This window comes from Pseudonaja textilis, chromosome 5 (genome assembly GCF_049901715.1).
Source record: "Pseudonaja textilis isolate UNSWEBS1 chromosome 5, rPseTex1.2, whole genome shotgun sequence".
Taxonomy (NCBI): Eukaryota; Metazoa; Chordata; class Lepidosauria; order Squamata; family Elapidae; genus Pseudonaja; species Pseudonaja textilis.
In genome coordinates, this window is record NC_141994.1 from 29,048,852 (window position 1) to 29,068,780 (window position 19,929).

The window sequence follows — 19,929 nt, forward strand, 5'->3', positions numbered from 1 at the left end:
TATTTTTCTTTTCCCCCTTAGGGTGTTCTCTTCCCCCCGCACCAAAAATAAAGTTAAATCTCACCCAAAGCCAACTTACTTTCTTTCCTCTTCTTCTTCTGTTCTGGACTGTCCCAATCTTTCAGCAGCTTCAATGACCACTTCTTCCACAGCCGGAATGAAGAGCTTCTCCTGGATCAACCAGGGACTTTGCGATGTCCCTGGGATCAGCATGATGCGCTTTCCTCAGCCACCATCTCCATGGGACAATTTGGATCCAAAAGGACCACCCAGCTGTGAAGATGTTGACAGTGGTCCCGAAGCCCCAAGAATGTTCATTGTGTCGTCGTGACATCAGCCCCGCCCTCTCAAGTCATGCATAATCTGTTCTATGCACCAAACAGCTAGTTTTAGATAGCCAGTGTCTAAACTGAAATATGTATTCTAGGCAGAATTATTTTGTAGTGACAAATCTGGTACATACTGATTGTTCCAGGTTTGAATCACAACTACATCATCTGTACCTTGTCTCTTCCACGCTTTTTCTCTGTAAAAAGTGACCTGCCTCCTCCCTTGACCTTTTTCCTTCCTTTAACTGTTGCCACATCACTCATTTCTCCCTCCTCTTCCACATAATGGCCTGATCGTCCCAACACTTTCCTTTCCCTTTTAAGGCTTTTAAGTTTCAATAATCCAATAAATCCAATTGTTAAGAATTATTTCTTTTTGGCACATTCAAGTTCAGCTTTTAATTATGCCTGTTTAGTGCTAATATCATATAATTTAATATAACCCAATTTAAGCAGATATTTTCTTCTAGCTTCCTCTTTCAATTTAACTCTTTTTAAAGTTCAAAACCTTATATCCAATTTTTTCACCACTCCCTCTAGTTGCCACTTTTCCAATCTTTCTTACAAGTCTCTTAAAACTTTACATCCGGGGTACCTTTATATTCAAATATTGCACCTGGTTTGCCTGGTCTCCAAACTGTCTGCTTCTTCACCACTCCTGCACAATATTTGTCCCGGATAGCTCTCCATCTTCAGGGTGGCCATGTTTAGCCACCACTGCAGCTTGTCTTTGGGGGGAGTTTATCTAGCTAGGGAGGGGAGATGCAGCTCCCCTCAACCCGACAGGCAGTCTCCCCCTTCTTCCCCACCCCTCCAAGGTGGTTCTAGCTCCATTCGGAGCCCTTTAACAGGAACAGCATGGATCGAAGCCACGCACAATCGCGGTCTCCAGTCCATCCTCAACAAAAATGCCACCGGAAGTCAAAATTCATTTTGAATGTTAAATGATTTAAATTTCACTATGCAACTAATACCAGAAAATTAAAGAAGATAAGAGTGTCCTTCTTAGTGGTTTAGCTTCACCAATGTGGGTAAAAGAAATCACTTGGAATACTCTGACCTCATTAAAACATGGAATTGAACAGCGTACCATTTTGAATATAACTGGGAAGTTTGAATGATAATCCTTTGAAGTACATAGGCTGACACCAGGCTAGTCTTTTTGAAATACAGCAGGAATGCATGTGTCTGTTTCAAGGAAAATTTGTTTAATATAAAGTAAAATAAATATGCAAACAAAAATATATGTAGCTTGAAAGGGTTCTTTGCTTTCCAAAGATTGGACACACCACAATGGAGCAAATTCTTTATTAAATCACACAACCTCCCCAGCAATAGCTATTGCTCTATGTCAATTCCAGCTTTATTAGTCTTCCACCTAAACATGTCAGGAAGGGAGGAAGGAAGAAAGATTTCTTATACTGCTTGCCAGCTTCCTACAGAGAAATTCAATGGGGAAGCCAGCTGGAAGACAGAAGTAACTCCTGCTCCCACTGTTTTTTGCCCACCTGTGGTCATTCTGCTTCTCTGTTTAGATAATTAAACATCTGTCAAATGGTGACACAGCGGGGGACTGGTTGTACAGTCTTTTAATAATTGCCAATCTGCAAAAAAAATAAAATGAAGTAAGTATAGTCACAGGCATACTCAACCAGACACATGAACTTATTCATATAACAATCTTCTCAGTGGTGGGATTCAGCCGGTTTGCACTGGTTCACCTGAATTGTTAGCTAATTGCTTGTGCAGTTCTAAGAACTGGATGACAATAAAGTGCAAGAGTGTATTTTTTTCTTTTCTCTCCCTTCAGTTAATAGCTCTGGGCAGACAGCCAAGAACTTAACAGGCAAATATTTAGTTGCAATAACAAAACTGCAGGAATGCAGCTGGCACACACATTGAATAAACAATAGAAACAACAGGATTAGGGCAGGAAAACACCCAGAAAACCCACCAATGACCCATCTAGGGATGGGATTAACCTCTGTATTAAGTAACATTTCTGTGATCAGCTGATATTCCCTAGAGTTCCCCAAGACCATTTGTAGCTGCTGCAGTGTTGGCTACTTTTTGTTTCTTCCTGGGGGAAGAAGATATAGGATGGGACAACGATGCAGCTTGACACAGGCCCTGAATTTAATGCATGTGTGGTCCAGCCAGCTGTATTGCTTCTGCTGTGAAGCACCCAATTTAGAACATAGAGAACATAGAGTAATAGAGTTGGAAGGGACCTCAGAGGTCTTCTAGTCCAACTCCCTGCTCAAGCAGGAGACCCTGTATCATTTCAGACAAATAGTTGTCCCATCTCTTTTTGAAAGCCTCTAGTGATGGGGCACCCTCAACTTCTGAAGGCAAGCTATTCCATTGGTTGATTGGTCTCACCCTTAGGAAATTTCTCCTTAGTCCTAGGTTGCTTCTCTCTTTGGTTAGTTTCTACTATTGTTTCTTGTTGTACCTTTTGGTGCTTTGGAAAATAGATTGACCCCCTCATTCTTGTAGGAGCCCCTCAAATATTGGAAAAGTGCTATTTTATTGTGAGTTGTGAGCGCTATTTTATTGTGAGCTGGGGAGATGTTTGGCAAAATTGATTAAACAGAAAAAAGGGCATGAATTTGCTTTTTAAATCCTGTCAACACTTCTCTAGATAAAAAGTGAAAGATCATTAAAAAGATCACCAGTATTGTACAGCTGGGGCAATTTTTGCCTGTCCATTTGAAACAATGTCAAATTTTCCAATGGAAAGAGCACATAAAAGAGGCATGGATGACTTTCCTATCTTTCTGTAGTTGACTAGGTTGTGCCAGTTTGATGAAAGATGGATGTCTCAGCTCTCTTCTCCCTGAGATCATCTGCTTTTTGCACCCTCGTGCCTCCACCTTTCTATCTTAATGTAGCTGCTTTGTGACTTCTGCTGCCATTGCCTGTCAGTCACATGGATATGTTTACCTGATGTTTTCTCACATAACCCTGGCCTCTGAGACAGGTAAGAATTTCACAACCTATGCCATAGCTTGTGTAATTACCAATAATCCAAAAAGTACAGAAAAATAAAGTGAATAAAAATGAAATAAATGCAGTAGTGTAAGGCATATGACACGGCAGTCAGCACCTTTAGAAGAACACCATTTTTACAATTAATTTATTTATTTTGTTACATGTTTATTCTGTCTTTATTACTTTATAAGGAAATCAAGGTGGAGAACTTATCTAATTGTCAGATCCCTAAAAGTGATGCTGCCATTCAATTGGGAGAAGGGGGGCCTTGAATTCGATTCATTACTATTGTCTGTGACAACTGGTATTTTATAATTTGTATCCTGGTGCTGAATGTATTGCTTTCACTTCTGCTTAATAAAAGATTCCTTTTCAAAAACTTCATTTCAAGAGTCTTCACTTTCTTAAGTTAGGAGAAGAGGCATCCTTAACAGAAAGCAATGTCTGCAAAATGGTCAACCTGGAGAAGCAGATTATGCTCTACCCAGTGGACCCTGAAACCCATGTCCAAGCAAAGCAGTGAGAAGTTGAATGGTGGTGGGGAGACATCAACCACCACCCAGCCGGATGCCTGCTTCCTGTACCCCATCGGAGAGGATGAGGTGGTTGATTGGCATCAGGAAGAAAGATAATTGTGCATATATGACAGAGAAAATTCAATAAAACAAGGACAAATAACATGAAGACATTTGGGTTTATTACATTGTGGAATTTATAGAAAAATCCAGGTAACAAGTAATTACAAATAAATATAGATTTTGTACAGGTATTTTTTTACTTAGTAAAACAATCCAGTGAACCAGAATTGGTTTAGGGAATAATATGGACCAGACTGTACAAGTTGTAATGTTAATGAATCTGAGTCAACCACTAGGTGAGCAAAGTAAATATCTCAAGCAGCTGATTTTGAAAGTGTCATTAATTTTATTGCTGTATTACAGTCATGAAGAAAACAGCTCTGTGGATATTCCTCTTTTGATGCCAAAATAATTTCATTAGTCTTGATATTATTAATCTTGATTGGTGAGGCATTACTACTAGGTTTACCATTTTTGGTAATGGTAAACAGTGCTAACTCAATGATTTTGGTTTATGTTCCTGAAAACCAAATTATATTATGTTCAAATTAAGACCCTCTCATTTTTTTATGGAAAAAAATGTCATCTTTACTTTCACTTTACTAATTTATTTGGTGAAGATGTGTCTTGCCAAAATGGCTCAAAGCAAAAACTCCTGAGTCCTTCAGAACAGATATGCTATAACTATCAATGCCCTCTGAAATAAGCTGTCCCCTCCCTCAAGTTTGAATTACAGATAGTCCTCAGGATACAACCCAGTGATGGATTCAAAATTTTTTACTACCGGTTCTGTAGGCATGGCTTGGTGGACATGGCAGGGGAAGGATACTGTAAAATCTCCAGTCAGAGGTGGGATTTGCCAGTTTTCTGAACTACTCAAAATTTCCATTACTGGTTCTCTCGAACTGGTCAGAACCTGTTCGAGAACCTGTACCAGAACCTCTGGTACAACCCTAATTGGGACTGGATTTTCCATCATTAAGCAAAGAGTGGCTGTTAAGTGAAGCATCACATCAGCACTCTACTTAGAAACAGCAGCTCTGGCAGTCTCAGATAGTTTCAGTTGCAGGGATTTGAAGTGGAAACTGTTTGCATAGGGCAGAGAATATGATGGCTGGATGCTATGATGGTCATAAATGCAGACCAGCTGCCAAACCACAAGATTTTGATCACATGATTGTGGGAATGATGCAGTGGCTGCAACTTCAACAAGCAGTAATATATCAAACACTTTGTGGGGGGTGTTAGTTTATTCCAGTAAAGGTGTAGTTGGATTGTATGTTTGTTAAGTTGGCTTGGCTATTGTATTATAGTTTGCTCTTATTCTGTAATTAGAGGTTATTGTTGTCATTGTTGTTATTATTATATTTTGACCCATCCATGTAAGATGGATGCCCATACAAATTTTAAATAAATAAATTCCAGGCCTCTCAGAGTCAGCCAATGGTCATATGGTAACTATTCTTAGGGCATATTCATCAGCTGGCAAATAATGAGGCATCTTCTCTTTCATGCCTCAAGAAAAATTGTCATAGTGCTAGTTTGCTCCTCAGAACTGGGTGGGCCTTTTTCCAGACGGGTGTCAACTAACTGGATGGAAGAATTCTAGTGCTATATTGGTCTCTTTGCTTCTCGTGGTCTCCTGATCAAGATAACTGAAATAGTGTCAAATGTACTATTTGAATTAGGAAAGTATTCCAGATGCCACCTTTAAAAAGTCAGTCTAGAGTTTCAAAGCTCTGTAGGAGTCTTATTGTCTGTCTCAGGCTGTCATCAGGAAAAACCATGATTCAAAGAAATTATGTTTCAGAGTTTTTAAGTTACGTGCATTTTCCTCAATATCTATTAAAGTTAGTTTATGTCTAATCATCCCTATTTGTTTCTTAACTTCCATATTCTTTGGGTCTTTTTGGAGCTCATATTCGAATTTTTTAATCCTTTCTTGTAATTCGTTCTGTTTCTTCCATTTTTCTTTATTTTTCTTAGCTATATAGGCTATTGATATACCTCTCACGAAGGCCTTTGTAGTGTCCCATAAATTTTGTAAACTAGTATGCTGTTTTAGATTAACCTTAAAGAATGTTTCTAACTCATTTTTCATTCTTGATATATATTCTTTTTCCTTTGTTATTTGTGAATTTAATATCCATCTCTTTTTCTTTTTACTATGTCCTTTCCATGTAATTTAACCGGGCTATGGTCAGCCCATATATTGCATTATCTCTACTTCACTAATGTCTTTCTCAATTGCCCCATTAACCCATACCATATCAATTCTGGACCATGATTTTTGTGGACTAGAATAAAACATATATTTCTTCTCATTTAGATTCCTCTTCCTCCATATATCTTCCAAATTGGTCTCATGTGTTAAATCAAAAATTTTGGGAGGTAAAATTCTTTTGTTTTTCTTCCTAGTCCCTTCCATACTAATATAGTCTTTTTTAACATCAACAATGGCATTAAAGTCCCCTATCCGGCAAATATTTTCTTGACCTACACTAATTATTTTATCATACAGTCCCTTATAAAACTTCTTCTGGTTATCATTAGGGGCATATATCCCCACTAATAGTAATTGTTTTTGATGTAAATTAATTTGTATCATTAAAATTCTTCCTTGTTCATCTGCATAGATTTTTTTGCATTTATCCCTTTTTTACATAAATTGCTACCCCCCTTTTCTTTTGATCTGCCAATGCTGTAAATAATACACCCAACTTGGGATATTCTAGATACTTTTTTATGCTGTTTTTGGATATGTACCTCCTGTAGGCATATAATATCAACGTTTGGTTTAGTTAATTTGGTTAATATTTGTTTCCTCTTGATCTGGGAGTTTAATCCATTGATGTGTATTGAGAGTAATTTAAGCTCTTCTTCCATTGTTAATACTGAGTCTACCTAAATCTTCTGTTTGTTCTTGCTTCTCTTTGGGGTCTTGTTCTTACTCCTTCTCTCCTTGGGTATTCTCTCTTTTCTTTGCCTCTCCCTTCTTGGTCCGTTTCCTGTATTCCCTGTTGCTGATCTTGTTGGTCCCCCTGACTCTTGCTTTCTGACTCTTCTTTATTGCTCCCCTCTTCCTCTGTTTCCATCAACTGATCGTAAAGTTCTTGTGCCTTTTCAATACTATAAATTTTTACTCTTCTTTCTTGCCACGTCACCAGCATTCCTTCAGGGACCAGCCATCGGAACCAGATGTTTTGTTTATTCAGTAGTATCACCAGAGATCTGTAGTCCTTCCTCCTTCCTCCAAATTCCTCTTACCCACCTCGGAATTTGTTTCAAGGTCGTAATCTCTTTTTCTTTATACACCATTGGCTCGTCCTTTGTAATTCTATATACAATGTCTCTTATATTTTTTCTGGTGAATGTGGACCTCTGATGTGGACCTCTCCAGGCAGCTTGTTTCATCTGGTGTAGTTTGTATGGATTCGGTAGACCTCATCTAATTCTTTCACTATTTCCTGCTGGTCCCTTTGCAATGCCTCTGCTATTAAGTGGGACATTATGTCTCCCAGGTCTTCATCTTTGGATTCCAATACATTTTGGAACCTCAAATAGAATGCTGCATGTTTCATTTTGAGATAGATAATTGAATCTTCTAAGTCTCTGTTCATCTCTATTACTTTCCTATCCATCCCTTCCAATCTCTTATCTGTTTGTTCAGCTTTAATTTCTATATTCTTTATTCTTTGTTCATTCTTCTCCAGTGTCTGTTGGATCGTTCCCATCTTGTCCTCTAAATTTTGAATCTTACCCTTCATTTCTTCCATTTCGGTCTTCATATCTGTATGGTTATTAACCATTGCCTCCTGCATTTTAATTATTGTTTCCTGAATAGCTAATAATGTTGCTTGCATCGTCTGCATGTTGGCCGCGTTGCTCATCTTTTCCGTATTCAATATTGCTTCCATTATTTTTTTGGCCTGCTGGAGATGCAATAGACATTGATGAACCAGACATTGGTTTTTTCCCTTTCAGGTTCGCCGTTGTAGTACTGGTCATATTCCTAAGTTTATTGTAGATATCTTCCCACTTTACCATTCACTGTTTATTTTTTCTTTTGTTATTAGTTCTATTCAGTAGTTTCCCTTAGAATATAAATATCTTTTCCCACTTATGACATTCTAAATTCTTCAGATTTGATTCAATCTAACTAAATCACCAAACTAACTGAATCACCAAAATTAAAGAAGATAAAGAAGGAAGAGAGCTAAAGGGATGACAGGAAGGATAATATCGAAATGAGAGAAAAAAGAGAAAAAGAGTGTAATATAATATCCTAAAATATACTTGCTGTAAATTGTTCTTATACAACTATTTTACATTACTATATTATGGTATATCAACTATATTCTTTAACTGTAAAGTTCGGTTTCCTTTAAACAATTCTATTTTCCACTTCTTATATAATGACCTTACTTATTTCATTAGTTGTTAGTAATCAATAATCATCAAAATAGTATTTCACCAGTTTTCACAGTTTCATATCATTTAAACTTTTAAATTCTTAATAAATTCAATCAAACCTTAATCAAAATGTTATTTCATTAACTATATTCTATGAAAAGAAGTCCAATAGTATTCAATCACTTTCCTTTCCTTGTCCACTCACGTTTTGTTTAGTCACAGTCTGTTACACCAGCTTCTCTTCTCTCTGTATAATCTCAAAATGTCACTTCCGTTCTTCGGTTTAGTCCTATCTCTGCTTCATCTTATTACATGCTTTCTTGACTCCCATCCATCTTTGATTTATTTGAGTTAGTTGATGGGATAAGAGGGGGATTGGGGAGCACCTCTTTGCATTATTTATTATTTATCAGATGTGTATGTTGCTTTTTCTCCAGCTATGATCAGGCTTCCTAACATTAGCACAAACTAGCTACAACTATCCAGAGACTTGGAGTGAAATGTTTCTTGTGATCTAGAATTATAGCTGTAAAAGATAGTTAACAGTCTCTCAGTAGACAGCATTTATATCCACTCCTACTTCAAATCTTGCATGTTCTCTCCATATGCCTTCTTCCCCTTATATATAAAACTCTTTCTTTTCTCATATCTCAGACTTTCTTGCTAAACAATGCAGAAAGGCAGTGGCATTTCTGTTTTCATGCTAAGACAATTCCCTTTCGCTAGGTACTTCTGACATGAGTTCAAGGCTGCTTACAGAAAAATCTTTCATTTTAGCTGTACAACCCTGTGAGATAGACTGGATAAGAGGACTGGCTCAAAACACAATGAATTTGCTGAAGAAGTTAAACTTGGCGAGCATTTATCCCCTCTATTACGATAGAGCAGGTAAACCCATTAATCTGGTTCCTGAGCATCAGACACTCTTTATCAAACCAAGAATTACTTCTTGAATGATATGGACCACTTGACCTATGGATGGCTCCTAGCTCTCTTTGAACACTATTAATTAGTGATTCAAAGGCCGAGATTGTCCCTGGGCCACTACTTGTTAGGGCCTGATAGTACAGGCTGAAACACTCAATAGATGATAAAAAGGAGTGGAACTTTCTTTCAGTATTAGAAGACCATTTGATCCTCCTTGTATACGAGGCCACATAGGGATCTAATATCTGGGGACCCTAGGGAGATGTATATTTGAGGAAAGCCAATGATTGTAACTGGGGGGTAGTGGTCGCTCTCCGTAAGGCAGTCCATATAAAAAGCACAGACTGCCTTTCTAAGAAGCTGGGATACCAGCACAAAATCAATAACACTACTTCCACATGAGGAACTAAAAGTAAACTCACCAGCTAGATCACCTAGGGTACTCCCATTAAGAATTATCTTATTGTGTTGGGCTGCTAAAAGGGCTAACTGAATGCCAGCAAAATTTGTTAATTCATCCTTAGAATGTCTGGCTGAAATCAGGTGTCTATGGCCTGGAGGGTTTCTTGAGAATTAGAGTGCCTCAATCGATGGGGGAACTTGGACTCTCAATCGGGCATTAAAGTCGCCCCCTATAAGGATGTACAGTGCTGGGAATTTAGTTTCCATACAAGTAATGTAATTCTCCAGCACGCCCCATTGAGCCATAGTATCAGCTTGCCTCATCGTCAGGGGAAGGTAAACGTTGAACACTAACAGTTTGCTGTGTCCTCTCTTAATTAGGAGCGCCATAGCTAAAGAGCCACAGGGGGGCAGCTTCATTGTCTCCACTTTCAAAGAAGTAGAGACAAAGCACGCTTAGGCCTTCCTGTCATAGATTGTCTGGTGGCTGCCAAGGAAATGACCGTAAACCCTGGAAGGGATATCTTATCGCATGCCCAGGTCTCTTGAAGCAGGACCACATCAAATGAGTGAATATAGTTGGTGAATTCTGTGGTACACACCTTCTCCCCCAACCTGCTATGTTCCACGAAAGGCACTTAAGTGTGCAGGGTTTTTTTTGCCAGATGTAATAGTCATTCTGTGTGATTAATTTTTCCCAGAGTGCCCTTCGGATCCAAAAAGATATACCCGTTGTTAAGTGGCTGGGTCATCCTCTTAGAAGGCAAAAGCAAGGAAGGAGGGAGGGGAGGTGAGCCCTGTTCATGGGGCTGTAGGGCTCTAAGCACACTCCAGTGGCATTAATTGGTTGCTTAGCTGGCAAGTATTCAGCAGCATCAACAGACGGAGTTTGAAGTAGCCCTGGATCTTCAAATTTACGAATTAGACCTTCTGGAGAGAGCGCCAAGGGAGCTTCCATTGGTAAATCAGTATAGACTCCCTGGAGTCCAAGGGAATCCTTATCAGGTAGTGAAAGACTCCAGAGCTTGGATTTAACTGCATCCAGACACTTTATGATTTGGGCCCTTTCTGGTTGTGGAAGCGCACAAAAGGAGTCCAAGAGCTGTGTCTCCTCCTGGTTCCAGAAATTGTCTTGACATAAGTCAGTCTCATAAATAGATGGAATCCCAGAGGCACTGACCTGGGGCTTATTTACTAAGGAACCATGGGTGCCCTGGGCTGGTGTCGCTTCCTTTGGGGCCATTTCTTCCCAGCTGATCAAGTCAAGGGAAGCTTCCTAGTAAGAGGTTACTCGCTGCGGGGGGTTGATTTGACCGGTTGTAGGAGGAACAATCAGGCTACCATCTGAGAAGACGCCAACTGGAGGTTTTGCGGGAATAGGCGTATAATTAGTACGATGTAGTATCCAAGATGGCATTAAAGGTTGGCACATTAATATGTGCTGCTGAGGATCTTTTGGGGGCAATAAATCTCCTGCCACTCACAAATTGTCGATAACTCAAGAGTGGCTTAATCAACATATCTTTGAAGACTCTTCTTGGCAGAATGCTAAAGGATCTTAACAGGGATCCTCTTCTGAAAAATAGTTTGGGGTGTTAGAGTTGTCAAAACTGAGTAGCACCGTAGTGCAGTGTTCAGGGGAGGGTAAAAGTTCAACCTTCTTCAAATCAGCAGCTTTTAGCCTCAATAACTAATATATGACCCCTCGCCAGCTGTGTTGAACCCCAGTGAGGTAAGTTGCCATTAATGGGATTAATGATGAGGGCCACCTGTTTTGACTGTAAGACCAGGTGACTATTTGTGTCAAAAGATGTAAAGTTCGAACTATTGGTAGGATTACATTGGCCAGTGCTTTTGCTGAGGCTCGGCAGGGAGAACCCTGCCGCTGCATTCAGGCTGCCAAGTGGTTAACCCAGGGCACCCACTGGTAGTCCAGGAAACTAAGTAGTTTAAAATACTTATTATGAATGCTCACTGTAGTTCCTGCGACCAAGAAACATTGCTGAGCCAAAAGTTCTGTAAGGGTGGGATCATTTAAGGATTGGTTGGGGGCCGTAGTTTTAGATAAGCCTTTGTTCTCAACTCGGGGGGGCAACGCCCTCAATGGTCGGGAGATTGCGACAACTGGCAGCAGCCAGACAAAACGGAGCAGGAGCCTTCAAACCAAGATGCCCAGCTAAAACAAAGTCATCAATTTTGGATTGCTTCAGAGAAGGTTGAGGAACCAGGTCAGTGAGAGATCCGCTCCTTTTCTTTGTCTTCATTATATTAAGTAGCACAATAAAGGAGGAGCTGTGTAATATAGCATAGAGTCTAGTCACTGAAACAAGTCCTTAATCCAGAGGAAAAGGAATCAGGAGTCAAGAAGAAACAAGTCCTAACGCAAACAATGGCAGAGCTCCTCACAAGTATACCAAGGATCCTGCCCTCCTGACAGAGCAGGGAACATGAGTAAATAAAAATGATATAATAATAAAATAGTTGATAAAAATAGAATAAATCAGATAAGAGAAATCACATCAAAGCTAAGCATTGCTAGACTTCCAGCTAAAGGAGTAAGATCTTTAGAACAACAACAAAGAAACAGCAGCAAGGCCCTCCTACAACTGAGGCCCAGCTCGGGCTTTTTTTAAAAAATTCAGCTAAACCATAGCTGAAATATAACTAAAAGTAGATTAGTGATTAGCAAAAATTTCAAAAATGTAAAGGGTTTAAAAATACAAATAAAAATTTGAAGACTAAGATATGCTAGAAAAATAGCCTTCAAAGCAGGTAATCATTAGAATAGGCTAATTTAATCTTAGTTAAGCAGAGAGCCTACTTGCCTGCTGCTCTCCAGGGAAGCCTACTACCAGTTCTGTGGGCGTGGCTTGGTGGGCGTGGCAGGGGAAGGATACCATAAAATCTCCAGTCAGAGGTGGGATTTGCCGGTTCTCTGCACTACTCAAAATTTCCACTACCGGTTCTCCAGAACTGGTCAGAACCTGCTGAATACCACCTCTGGTTTGAGGACAATTTAACCAAGTTTGTCCTGACAAAGAGGATGTTCTGAAGCAGACATATTTTCCAGACTGATGAGCATCAATGATTTTTTACAGAGATCTCCAGAATGTTTTTATCAGTGTATATAATTTGTTTTGAGTCACTGCAATAAGAACTTCGTTATGAGGAAATTTGATATATATTTCCATAGGATAGGATTGCTAATTTAATAAAATGTTTACACAATTGAACAAGTTGTTGGTTAGAATTGACTAAACCAAAGGGATTATTATTTCACACAGACACCTCTCATATTGGATGACAGAGCTACGAAATAAATGAAAAAGGCATTAAATAATGTGTGATCTGTTGATTCCTAAATCTCTATATTTTAGTAGGACCCAAATGAATTTCACAGAAAAGATAAGCAGACATGCAGAAAAGGTAAAACATGAAAATCTGAAAGGTTTTCTTGCCCCAAATTATACAAACATAATGTATACTGATACATTATGTTTGTATAATTTGGGGCAAGAAAACCTTTCAGATTTTCATGTTTTACCTTTTCTGCATGTCTGCTTATCTTTTCTGTGAAAAGAAATTGCACACAAAGGTTCCACAAAGATTTCAATGATTTAGATTCCTACTTCCTGATTTATCAATTGATTTAGTCCTGCATGATAAACCAGTACAGAATTAATCTGAGTTAATCAGCATAAAAAGATTACACTCAAAAACGATGGGTAATATTATGCACAAAATATATACTTATTGTATAATCATATAGAAGATAATTTTGCACGCTTCATGCTAGTATTAAAAGGACCAATTGTTAAGCTAAAAGAAGTAGCATTATGTGCCAATAGTAATTTGGCATATGAACCAAAATGTGCAATTTAAATGGACGCTAGAAGCACACCTGCCTGACAAGAAAATTGTATAGAAACACATAGATGTTCTGCACTATTTATACTTTTTCACAACCAGAAACATAATTACCATATTTTTCAGACTATAAGACACACTCCTCCCCCCACAAAAAAGTGGGTGGAAATGTCTGTGCATCTTATAGAGCAAATATAGGCCTGTTTTTGGCCTCCCAACCCCACACACATGCCAGGGTGGGCAAAAATGGGCATGTTTTTGGCCTGCAGAGTGCTTCTGGATGTAAGGGAGGGCAAAACTAGGACCCATGGAGGCAAAAAATATTTTTTCTTGTTTTCCTCCTCTAAACTGAGGTGCGTCTTATGGTCTAGTGCAGGGTTGGGATTATACCGGTTCTCACCACCTATTCGCTAGAACTTAACTTTCTAAGCAGTTTGGAGAACCAGTTGTTAGAAGAAATTACTGGCCTAATCCTGTAAGGAAGGCAGGAAGGAAACATTCTGGTTGCTTACAGAAACTGCCTCTCTGTTAACCCTTATTACCATTCTTGGCAGTACGCCTAGACTTCCTGTCTCTGGAGCTTCTCTGGAGGTTTTTTTTTCTCCTTTGCTGTTACTTTGCTTGACTTTCTTAAAGGGGAAGAATTGTTTTAAGCTTTTTACACTGCTGTTGGGACTCCCCTGGAAATACTTCCAGCTCCCTGGAAATACTTCCAGCCGACATACTACTTCCATACTCCCCTGGAAATACTTCCAGCCGACATGCAATGATCAACATCTTGAAGAAATAATTGAATAAAGAAGCAGAGCTGCTGGAAAGAAGCTTTTAATGACAAGGAATCAAGATGAGTGACATTCAGCAAGGCTTCTTGGCTAGCTAGAAAGATTGACATACAAATGTGAGTTTACATACCCTTTCTGAGTTTTGGTCTAAAACTGTTATTGGTGAAGTTTAATTGCTTTTGGGGGCCATTTCTTCTGGGGCCCACCAAAATTTTTCCGCGGCCCACTGGTTGGCGACCGCTGGCCTAGATGATTGAGTTTTCATTAACACATTGCAATACATTTGGGGGGAGAAACCCCTGAAGTTACTGTGGCAGTAGTTGGTATATTCCAAAAACTTTCTGACTCTCTGCCTAACTAGTTTTTTATTTTCACTGATGAAGCTTCCTAGATGGGAAGCAAAACATCATAACAAATTTTGGTCCAGTTGCCATGAGTCAAACTTTTAGATACCTTTGGCCTGGATGTGTCTTCAGACTTATTGTTTGCCTTTAATTTTAATTTAGACTTTAATATTATTTTATGTACAAGTAGTTCTAAATTTACAACCATTCATTTAGCAACTGTTCAAAGTTACAGTGGCCCTGAAAAAAGTGACTTATGACTCGTCTTTACACTTATGACCAATAGAGCATCCCCACAGCCATGTGATAAAATACAGGCTCTTAGCAACTGGCATGTATTTATGATGGTTGCAGTATCCTAGGGTCATATGATCACCATTTGTGACCTTCCCAGCTGGCTTCTGTCAAGCAAGTCAATGGCAGAAGCCAGATTCATTTAATGACCTCACGATTCACTTAGCTGCAATGAGTGGCTTTAAGACGATGGCAAAAAATGGTTGTAAAATTAGGTGATACTAACTGCCTTGCTTAGCAACTGAAATTCTGGTCCCAATTGGGTCATAAGTAAAGGACAACTTGTATATATTACATTTTATTTTAATATCTTTAGTGACTATATAAATAAATAAACAGAATATAAATAACTTATAAGTTCAATCATCATCTGTTATGTTTGTCTTTTGCAGACTGGATTCCAAAGACCCCTAAGGATCCATGGGAACTATTATTTAATTTATATCGTGCCTTTATTATTTTTACAAAAAACTGAAGGCAGTAAACATATCCAATATTTCCTATTTTCCCCACAACAACCTGTGACGTAGGCTGAGAGAGAGTGTGACTGGCCCAAGGTCACCAAGTTGGTTTTCATGGTCAAGGCGGGACTTGAACTCACAGTCTCCTGCTTTCTTAGTCCAGTCCTTAACCACTAAACCAAACTGGCTTGGGATAGATTCCCTGGGACTAATGGGGAAAGAAACCCTGTAAAGAACTAAACTTTATTCCCTTATACCAGGGGCTCCAAATTCATGTCGTCACAGCGGCATCATGTGATGTATTGTAACTTTCTCCCCCTTCGTTAAACCGGACGTGGGCATAACCAGCATTTGGGCCACAAGTTTGTCAGTCCTGTCCTATACAGAAGCATTTCCCCCTTTTTTCAGTCCTTACAGAGATTAAATTTTTTCCCCCAATGGAGGATTGGGGGTGGGGGCAAGGACCTACTAATGGGTTGAAAGGAACCCTTGAATACATTCAGTCATCTGTTTCCACCTTGACGCTACTGTTCAGGGGCATCCATAGCAATTTTATTATATGTGAGTAGAAAGAGTGGAATTTGTCTGTTGATATTCAGAAGCCCTATACCTTTTGATTGCTTAAATCTGCACACCAAAAGAGTTTGAGCCTCTGGACTAGCAAGAATAAAAATTTGCCAAGTGACACGGCAGTGTTAAAATTTAGTCTAAATAAATACACCTATTTAATGCTACCAGTATAACAATGGCTCCGTGAAAATCCCATATGAAAAGTGTACTTCCAAAATAGGAATTAAAACAATACACAAAACCTATAGGATGGAGAGTTTCTTTTATATCGGGCGTCGCTAATAGTAAAACATGCCTGGAATAATCTTTACCTACAGTCAGTAAGATTAATCTTTCTAAAAACGTCTTGTAATATTTAGATCTCAATCCAAACAGAAGAAACCTAAATTTGAATCAATTATTTTTTAATCCATGGGAATTCTAAAGTGGATGGGGGAGAATAAATTTGATACAAAGTAAAGATAGTAAGGAGAAAAGCCCGTCTTTTGCTGTGAACAAAAGCGAGCTTAATTGTGTAACACATTAGTATTTACTCCCACATCCATCCTTCAGCAGCTGAACCAATTTCTTTTTGGCTCAGCTGCTTTATGCTTGAAACCAAAGTGAGGCTACTTTAATTGCTTGATATGATGCCCTTCTGAGGAGCTTGCACAGAAGCAGTTTCTACATGTCTGGAAATTCTTGTACCCTGGAAGTTTGGCTGCAGACATGCTAAAAGGTCTTTCAAAGAGCAGAGCTGGGTTGACTCCTCCTGCACCCAGAAACTGGCGCAGACTGCCAGTCAAAAAACTGAAAAAGTGAAATGAGGTGGATTGGGGGGTTAGGCACTGTAAAAAATCTTACCTCTCTTTATAACCTAGGATGCAGTTGGAAAAAGTGAAAAGCATTTCTGTACCCCTATCTCCCAAACTGCTGCACAAAATTAACCAAAAGGTCAATCCTGCTGCATCCTAGGATTGTTGGCAATAAGGACAACAGCTAATCAATTAAAACAGCTTTGGAGGGATTGGGAACCAGAGCTGATGGCAGAACTGTAGAAATATTTTCTACAATATTTTCTTTAAAAGGTATTTATTAGTAATTCTTCCTCTACTGATCTGAAATGGCCCTTTATAACTTGGGAGAAAAGATCAAGTATTGAGGCAGCTTCAGTTGTCCTTTCCCCCACTCCTGAATCTCTGGGACAAGGAGAATGAGAAGCAAGAGACTCTCCCCAGGCACTTTGGAAGAGGATTCTTGCAAGAGGCAGCTTACTCTCCAAGCCCCCAATAAGGCAGGATTTAGCCCAAAACATTGCTGTGAATCAGGGAAAGTCGGGGAAAGATTACGAGGAATTTACAGTTGCAGTTTCAATATAAATTTGGCAATAAGTCTGCCCTCTTGCTGCCTTTCAAGTGAAGCCGGTACCCTCTCGCACGCTGCCAAAGAGCGGACTTCGTGAATTTTACTTCTTTACAACTTAAGATTCAGTTGAATAAGTGAAAAGCACTCCTATTTATACTGACTCTGAGCAGGGAGATGCGGAGAACTGCTCTCCGGGATCTCAGGGCCCAACCACATCATCGGAGGAAAACGCGGATATGCGAGCAAAGTGTGGCGGTGCTGCCTTTGCTCCGAAGTAGACCGATCGAGCGCGAAAGCGAGCGGAGGTACCCGCAGCAACGACGGGATTGCCTTTGCAGCAATCGCGCAGCTTCAGACTCCTAATAAAGGAAAAGGCGTTAAGCAAAGCGACCCCTCTAACTGTATTAGCGCACTTGGGTTACAGCCGCCCCGGCAACGGGAATCTCGCAGGGCTCTTCTGAGTCCCTTCGCAATTCCTTCGCCGCACCCCTGCCAAACTCTGTGTTTTTCACCTTTTCTTTGGCCGCCCAACGGGAAGAGAGAGCTGCCGGCCTAGAGACTGGAGCTCAGCAGCAGGCGCCTCCGCCTCCCTCCGCAGGCAACCTCCGCCCTACTTCGCCTAGGCGGGGGATGCAACTCGGGCTCCTGGCTGCCCTTGACACCAATCCTTCGCCGCGGGAGCAACAGCAGCCGCAACAACAAAAGCAGGCGAGGACAGGTCGGGTGACCGCGATCTGCTTCCCGCTCCTCCTCCTCCTCCACCTCCGGATGAAAGCAGCCTCGGACCGGCTGCACAAAAGGCCCCTCAGCCGCCGCCTCCTCACCCTCCCTCTGCGGATCACGTCACGGGAAATAAATAAATAATCCCATTCACCCAGTGACAGGGAGCAGGAACCGGCGCGGCGGCGGCAAGCTTAGAGCCAACCCAGCCCAAGCTAGAGAAAGAGACAGAGAGACGAAGCCAGGTAACGTAAAAGAGATCCATGCAGTGGGTTCTTTTAAGGCAAAACCTGTCCCCCTTGGCGCAGCTTGGGAAAGGCGGCTGGGGTGGAAGCAAGGGGCGGTAGCAGCAGCTTCTGATCTGTTTATTTCTAGCCATGTGTGCCCGTTGCCTACCGCTTCGTGTTTCTGTCCTGTTCCTAAAACGCTGCTGACCTCCACTGTAAAGGAACCTTATAACCCGTCTAGCCACCGTTTCCCACCCCAGGCACGGAAGGCAGAGAAGAGTGTCCTTTTTGCCACCTCGCTGCTGCTGTTGTGGTTGGAGCGCGTTGCTTTGGATAGGTGGGCAAACCCTCCGTTCACCATGTGAATGTCTCCCTCACGGGCCGCTTTGTTAAGCGTACGTGGGGGTGAAAGCGGGAGATGCGTGGGAAAGGTTCTATTGAACCGTTGGCAAGCCGAAGGACTAAGGCTGCCGCAAAGTTGAATGCACAAACCAACCTTCAAATCTTACCACCTTCTCCGGCACTTGCAGAATTGCTTGCCCTTGGACAGGGGAGGTAACCGCACTAACTCCGCCTTTTATCTCCACCCATTTGATAGATGGCCACAGATGCCTCAGTGACTTGTGAAATTGCCAATCGCCCCTGTAGACAAAAAGATACACCTTAGGCCGCATACACGAGGATGCATGAGGAGACACGCACGTGAATCTTTTTTTCCCCCACCCCAGACATCCCGCTATGGGGCGATACGGGAGCCTAGCCGAGGACCTTCTTTTTTTTTTTCACGCCGAATGCCAGATTAACATCCTCCCACTTCCGACGCCGCAACATTTTACACCCAAATCCCCTGTGCTCGGAAACTAACAAAACCAGTTTTACCTTGCCACAGCCTCTAGCATTGCAATTAGTTTCCCTCCACCCGGGACCTAAAAGCAGCCATCTTGAAAGCAGTTCTAAATGGGACTTCAATCTACTGGGATAAGCACCGCAGGTTGTTTGGGGGAGGGTGACAAGGCCGGCGCACGCCGTTGGGTATACCTTTGGGACCAGTCCGTTAATTGTGCGCTGCCGCAGGACCAGGACTAAGGCGGGGATTGAGGCGGGGACAGGAACAGTCGCAGCATCACGCGTCCTTTCTCCGTATCCAGTTCATTAGAAAGTCCGGCCCTTTCCCCCTCCTCTTCAATTCCGGGAGTAACCGGTTAACCGAGATGGGCGGGGAGGTGTATATTTCTGTCCAGGCCGTTATGTATTGAACCCGTTTGGTTTTGCTTTGTTTTATTCCTATCACGTCCCAAGGTGGGTGGGTGGCAGAATCTCGGTGCCAGAAATCTTCGCAAACGTAGGATTTGGGCCACGATCGGGCCGTTCTTCTTTTCAGGCCCCACCTCGGACTTGGCCAATGGGAAACGCGTGGAGGCTGCCCAATGGAAGGGCACCGTCTTGATCCATCTGTGAGGGAGGGATGCTATGAGAAGAGGGCTTGGTTGACTTGCCGTCACCGGTTGGTTCTTGCTGGTTTGGAAGCGATCTGAGGCCACGTGGAGGGCCGCTGAACAGCTGGGATCGCTGTCAGCCAAGGGACATCAAGGGCATGTGGGGCTACCCGCTCATAGAAGGCGTTTCAATGCTACCCTTCCCTGGGGAAATTGTTTAAAGTACTACTTTTTAGGTAAA

General features: G+C 41.2%; 1 protein-coding gene and 1 long non-coding RNA gene across 4 annotated transcripts in view; one reads left to right on the forward strand and one right to left on the reverse strand.

Annotated features, from left to right (window-relative positions):
* Nucleotides 1-632: 632 nt before the first annotated feature.
* On the reverse strand, nt 633-19,671 carry LOC148125579 (uncharacterized). Of its 2 annotated transcripts, none has more exons than XR_015743808.1 (3): nt 19,132-19,671; nt 18,749-18,894; nt 633-1,933 (listed from the first exon to the last, which is right to left on the reverse strand). It is a non-coding gene; the product is annotated as an uncharacterized LOC148125579 (long non-coding RNA). The 2 variants fall into 2 exon arrangements; XR_015743807.1 differs by having other exon boundaries at nt 19,291-19,665.
* Nucleotides 17,686-19,929, forward strand: part of SLC16A7 (solute carrier family 16 member 7) — an 87,214-nt gene continuing 84,970 nt past the window's right edge. For both annotated transcript variants that reach the window (XM_026700406.2, XM_087934430.1), the window contains exon 1: nt 17,686-18,270. The gene's annotated coding sequence lies outside the window, so the exon portion shown is untranslated. The remainder of the gene's footprint in view (nt 18,271-19,929) is intronic.